This window comes from Apodemus sylvaticus, chromosome 9 (assembly GCF_947179515.1).
Source record: "Apodemus sylvaticus chromosome 9, mApoSyl1.1, whole genome shotgun sequence".
NCBI lineage: Eukaryota > Metazoa > Chordata > Mammalia > Rodentia > Muridae > Apodemus > Apodemus sylvaticus.
Genome location: NC_067480.1, coordinates 78,218,042 through 78,224,266, shown reverse-complemented (window position 1 = coordinate 78,224,266; position 6,225 = coordinate 78,218,042). Strand labels below are relative to the sequence as shown.

General features: G+C 49.0%; 1 pseudogene; it reads left to right on the top strand.

Annotated features, from left to right (window-relative positions):
* The first annotated feature begins 1,718 nt into the window (after positions 1 to 1,718).
* On the top strand, positions 1,719 to 2,298 carry LOC127691946 (60S ribosomal protein L27-like; annotated as a pseudogene).
* Positions 2,299 to 6,225: the final 3,927 nt, after the last annotated feature.

Sequence of the window (6,225 nt, the reverse complement as noted above, 5' to 3'; positions counted from 1 at the left end):
GAAGGTCCAGACCTCCAGTGAAACCCCGTTCAACCACAGTTTACTCCCTACAGTCTAACTTCATGTTTTCTTGCTGCAATGTAAACCCATGTCCCCTAGTTCTATCCCTGCATCAAACTAGAGAACTGTGAGTATTCTCTCATCTCCTTCCGCCCACTCGACTCCCACATCCCCTGGGCTTTTCCTATACTTTTAAATTTTTTTTTTTTAAAAAAAAACCTTTCATCATTTTTCTTATAGGCTCTGGCTCCCCTCCAGAACCTCCAAATCCTTCTTAAATGTGACATCTAAAATTAGCTTCCTGGAGAAGGCCAAGTGCTTGTAGGATGCTGGAACCCTGCCTTGCATGCCTGGTTTTCTCCTTTCTGGGTCCCATCCCAGCACGGAACAGGCTGGCCCTTCTCTCATTCTTCCGAGTCCCCCGTGGGTCTTCTCTCTTCTTCCTGGATGTGAGAGGCATGGGCTTAACTTGCAGAAGTTTTGCCTTGTGTTCTGAACAATGGTTGTTTTTTCCTTATGATGCCCAGGACAACCCGACTAAGATGCTCTGAACTGGTTTCAGGTTTCCCACCCAACTTCTTGTTCCCTCATCCACAGGGGGAGGGTGGGGATGGGGGTGGATGAGTGTCAGGGGACAAGAGTCATTTGCTTCCCTTCCTCCCTTACAGCAGCTGGACTGCCACCATTAAGGCAGCCATGGTTTTTCCATTAAGGTCACAATCCCAAGCAGGAAAGTGGACACCAGGGGCAGGCTGCCAAGGGACCTGTGGGAGAACAAGAGCCTGATGGTTCCTGGGAGAAATACTTGTAGCCCATAGCAACTGTGCTTCAACAGCATCTGGGGGTGGGGGTGGGGTCAGTTAATAGTGTGTGTGCCTTGCATACATAATGCCTTAAGCTTTCATTTCTAGCTCTGCATAAACCAGATGTGGCGATGCATGCCTATACTCAATCCCAGCACCCTGAAGGCAGAGACAGAAGGTCACAAGTTCAAGGTCAACTTCAGCTACCTAGCCTAGATAATGAATTTGAGGCCAGCTTGGGCTATATGAGACCACCTATTTTTTGAAAGCATGGCTTCATCTAGATTCAAGTAGAAATGACAGTTTCATCCCAGCTGTCCTTTGTGCCCTCCCCACGGCCCGTCAGGACAAGCTTTCCCAGCAGCCCTCTGAGGTTTGTTCTGAGGCAGATGGCCAAACAGGTAGAGCTGAAACCGCAGAAGAGGGTCCCTCGGGAGCACAGGCCTTTGAACCTCATCCACTCCCAGCCCTGAGACAGGGAAACGCATGGGAGAGGCTTTGGTGCAGACGGTCTCTGCAGTACCCCACAAATCACCCAGGAAGGCAAGGCTTCTCAGCTAGCATGACAGGAGCCCTCTGCCATCCATCCAAGCCAGGCTACCGGCTCTGAATTGGCTCACTCAGGGCATCCTCTGCCACACAAGCAGACAAGGCATTCGCTGCATGCAGAAGAACAGTTCTGCTGAGGGAGAAATAAATAAAGTCAGAAACCATAAATAAACCTGCTGGCCTCACACTGGGTGAACAAGCGGCCCCTGGGGAGCTGGGCTCTACTTCTAAGGAGGTGATTAAATTCCACACCAACCCAACCACTTCCCCTGCAGAGGCAAGGCCCAGACACCGGGGCTTCAGGACTGAGTCTGCTTGCAGAGGATCACAAGTGTAGATATGCAAAGCACCCCACCCTGGCTGAACATGAGGACCGTGTGAGGTAGTGTTTTAAATAACAGACTAACAAGTCAGCCTACAAACCATTGACAGAAGGCTAGGCAAGGTGCCCTTCCTGGGGAAGTGTCCTTCTGTCCTTTCTCCTGGTTACTGGCTTCTTGCTGTTGAAAGGGCAATTTCATGAAACCCGGAAAGCGGTGCCAGTCCTGGCTGGACGTTGCTCCGGACACAAAGCTGTCATCGAGAAGAACATTGACGATGGCACCTCGGACCGTCCTTACAATCATGCCCTGGTGGCAGGAATTGACCGATATCCCCGAAAAGTGACAGCTGCCATGGGTAAGAAGAAAATCCCCAAGCGATCTAGGATCAAACTTTGTGAAAGTTTATAACTCCAACCACCTCATGCCCACAAGGTCCTCTGTAGATATCCCCTTGGACAAGACTGTTGTCAACAAGGATGTGTTGGAAACAACAAGGAAAAAAAAAGGATGTGTTCAGGGACCCAGCTTTGAAACGCAAGGCCAGGCGGGAGGACAAGGCCAAGTTTGAGAACCGATACAAGACAAGAAAGAACAAATGGTTTTTCTAGAAGCTTTGTTTTTAGGTATATTTTTGATTTTGTCATTAAAAAATTAAAAACAACAGCAACAAACAAACAAAGATGTCCTTTCTGGATGAGTCCAGAGCCCAGGTCTCAGTTTATCAGCTCCATGCTCAGCTGCTTAGGAACAAAGGAGTACGTGTGTGTGTGTGTGTGTGTGAGAGTGTGTGTGCACATTTGAATGCCATGGTGAATATGTGGAGGTCAGAGGACAACTGGGAGGAGTCTGTTTTCTCCTTACACCATGCAGGTTCCAGATATTGAATTCAGGGTGCCTGCTTCGGTGGCATTATTCACTGAGCCATCTTACTGGCCCAAACTTGGGGGAATCTGACGGTGGGAATGAGATTGTTACTTTCTGAACTCAAATAGAATGGTACCATTCCTGCCAAAGCACCAAAGAAATCAATAATTAATACAATGTTCTGCCTTTGAAGTCCCTTCCCCAAAGAGAACTTGGCTCTGATGACTTATCTGTCTGTCTCTGTCTCTGTCTCTGTCTCTCTCTGTCTCTGTCTCTGTCTCTCTCTCTGATAACTTTACACACTTGAACCTTTTTAAAACAATTCAGTAAAAATTTAATCAAGCACATTTCTAAGCTACCAATTCCCTTGTCCTTGGGACTAGGCCAATGGGAGGCCTTCTTTTCCACCATAAATAAACAGTTTAGACAAGCAAGGACCGTCTCTCTCATCTCTCTCATGTCATATGGAACCACATCTAAGTCTCCCACAGAAGCCTCCCGCCCTCACTCCTGGCACTCACTCTGAGCTAAGCCAGATCCATACCCAGCCCTCATCTCAGGCCTGCCCAGTTTCCAGAAACATCTGGGTGCACAGGAGATTGAGAACCACAGAGTCTGTCCCAGCCCGCACTGCTTCTCACCTGGAGAATCATGGGCTGAGACCCCTATCTTTCGACTCCTCTGAGTGGTGTGTGCATCCCGATGGGGAGAAAGGAGCACAGCCTCTTGCCTCCATGTTTTGCCCCTCTGACTGGGGTTCTGACACCCAACGGTGAAGAAGAGACACAGAACCACAATCCCTGACAATACGGGAGTGGGAAGAATTGCAAAGTGAACCAGTGAAAAAGCTCGCTGTGTAGACAAATTTGTAGGTAAGCCTGATGACCTCAGTGTGATGCCCAGGACTCACATAGTAGAAGAACCAACAACCCCCATAGCCCAGGCATACCTTGGCACATGCAACCTGTAAAAGTACACACACACACAAACACACACCCTCACATTTATGCATGTGTGTGTACACACAAATAAATAAATAAAATGCCTTAAATAACTGAAAAGTCAGGTCTGTCTCCAAGGAGCACAGTCCTCATCCTGTACATGTTTTATAGAGTGAATCTTTCCCATATAAATTTGCACATTGAACTAAGTCCCAAGAGCACACAGGTTGTAAGTTGTTGAACAGGGAGAGTGATCAGAGAGTTGATTGAAACCCCAAAGCTGTGCTCACGGATCTGGAGAATCAAAGCCTCTGCACCCTTAGTTACTTTGTCCTTCTCCCTAGCAACCAAGAAGGCATGGCTGAAGCAGATCTACCCAAGGGAGGATGCCCACAGGCTCTGAGCTTGTCCCTGCGGTCAACCAAATGATATAAGCTAGGATGTTGAGGTTGAAGAACGGGAGACATCTTAGCCTTTCTCCTGCAGGCCTGACCTTTGTTTAAGAAAAGTGTCCCTGAAAATGGTTCTTCTAATCCTCAGGGGGATACAGCCAAGTGCTTGCCATCCATAATGAATGAGCCCATTTCCTCTGCAAATCAGACGGGAATTGGGACGGATTTGCCCTGGCAATGGTGTCAAAGCTGAGCTCATTTGTTTGTAAGACTGAAGGCAAGTCAGGGTCGCTGGGTGCAGCTCTGTCTGTTGAGAGAAGAGCCGAGGGTGGCAGGAGGGAGTCTCCAGGGTGAGGGTATGCACTATACGGTGTACGCCTGGGGGCATTTATACATGCGCATGTGCAGACATTTGGGGAAGAGAGATGGGAATATAGATGCCTTGGTCCAAAATGGAAGACCCCCCACTTGCTTCAGTCATACCTGGGAACTTGCAGGGTGTGAGGAGATGGCTCTGTCAGCAACATGCTCACTTAGCAAGTGTGAAGACCTGAGTATAATCCACGACACCCATGTAAAAGTAACTGAGTACAATGATTGGTGCCTGTGACCTCAGGGCTTGGAGGGCAATGGGTGGGGGCATTAGGATCCCTGGAGCGTATTGGCCAGTAAGTCTAGCCAATCAGAGAGCTGCAGGCCAGTGAAAACTTCTGTCTCAAAAAATGTTGACCCATGGGCACCAGGTGCATGCAGACCCACAAGCACATGCAGCCACTCCCATGCAAGAATACATGCAGCCACTCCCATGCAAGAATACATGCAGCCACTCCCATGCAAGAATACATGCAGCCACTCCCATGCATGAATGCATGCAGCCACAAAAAGAGTTATCTATCCCTAGCCCACCTGGGACCCAGTTCTGGCTCTGACCCATTCTCACCCCCATTTCCCCCACCCAATGAGTCACCAGTTGCAACTTGTGGAACTTTATTAATATAAACTAGTAGTTTTTTTCCTTCACAGGTCACTAGTTGCTGGACCTTACATTCTTGCATGTTAAGGCCTCAAGAGAGTCATTGTCCACTTAGTCACTCACTCGCACCTTCCAGAGGAGCCCTCTTGGGAAGGGGAAGGACACCAACAGAAAAGCATAGCAAGGCCTGGCTCTTTCACCTCTGTCCCCAAGGCCACCTGCCCCACCATCCCCTACCCATTGCAGCTGCCACCATTCACTCGGCTGGCTCCAGGAACGCTGCTACTCTGCAAAGAAAATAAAAATCCCAATAAAGTTATGTTGGGCAGGTTGGAGCAGTTTTAAAACAGCTCTGATGGAAAGAAAAGATGAAAATGAACAGTGCTCACTTCTTTCCCATTCCCCTCTGGAAACCCTGCCACCACCACCCACCTGCCATCCCACCACCCTGCCATCCCACCCACCTGCCATCCCACCACCCTGCCATCCCACCACCCTGCCATCCCACCATCCTGCCACCCCAACACCCCTCTAACCCCTCTACCTCTTCATCCCATCCTACTCAGTCCTCTCTTGCTGGTTCCCTAGGGTGCTTTATCCTTCCCAAAGCCCAGGCCCCTGTTTGGAAAACTGCCCCCTTGTGGTTCAATCCAGTAGGACTAAGATCACAGATGCCTGCTGCTTCTGGCTGTCTAGGGAACTGCAGTCAACATTTAGAACACAAGGGCAGTGTCATTCATTCATTCATTCATTCATTCATTCGTTTGTTTGTTTGTTCATTTACTTGTTTGTTTTAGGGACAGGATCTCATGCAGCCCAGGCTGCCCTCAAACTCCCTACATAGATGAGGACACACTTGGACTTCTGACCTTCAAGCCCCTGGTTCCCCAGTACCAGGAAGATAAGCAGGTATACAAACAACCAGGCTCAGTGTATGTGGTGTTGGAGATGGAACACAGGGCTTCTAGCATGTTAGACAATCACTCTCCCAAGGGAGCTGTGTCTCCAAGTGCTTTCATCCCTTCCTCATGAAGAGGAAGCCCTACCAGGCATCAATGCCTGCAAACATAATACAGGAAGCTTAAATTAGCTTCAGAAATAAATATAAAGAGAAATGGTGTCTCCCATCCTGGAGATGTGCCGACCCCCTGCTTGGTCTCCAGATGGCCACGCTCCTATGTCAATCACACACCCACCTCACTTTGGACTCAGGCCCAGAGGTGAACTCTGGCCCTGCTTCCCCTCACTCCTTCCAACCTCCTCTCTACACAGACAGCTCCCATCCCTCAGCCTGGTTTTCCCAGTCTCCCTCTCCTGTAGAAACAAATCATATCCTATGTTCAGAGGACACTGCACAGAAGGTTCCAGAAATACTTGCAA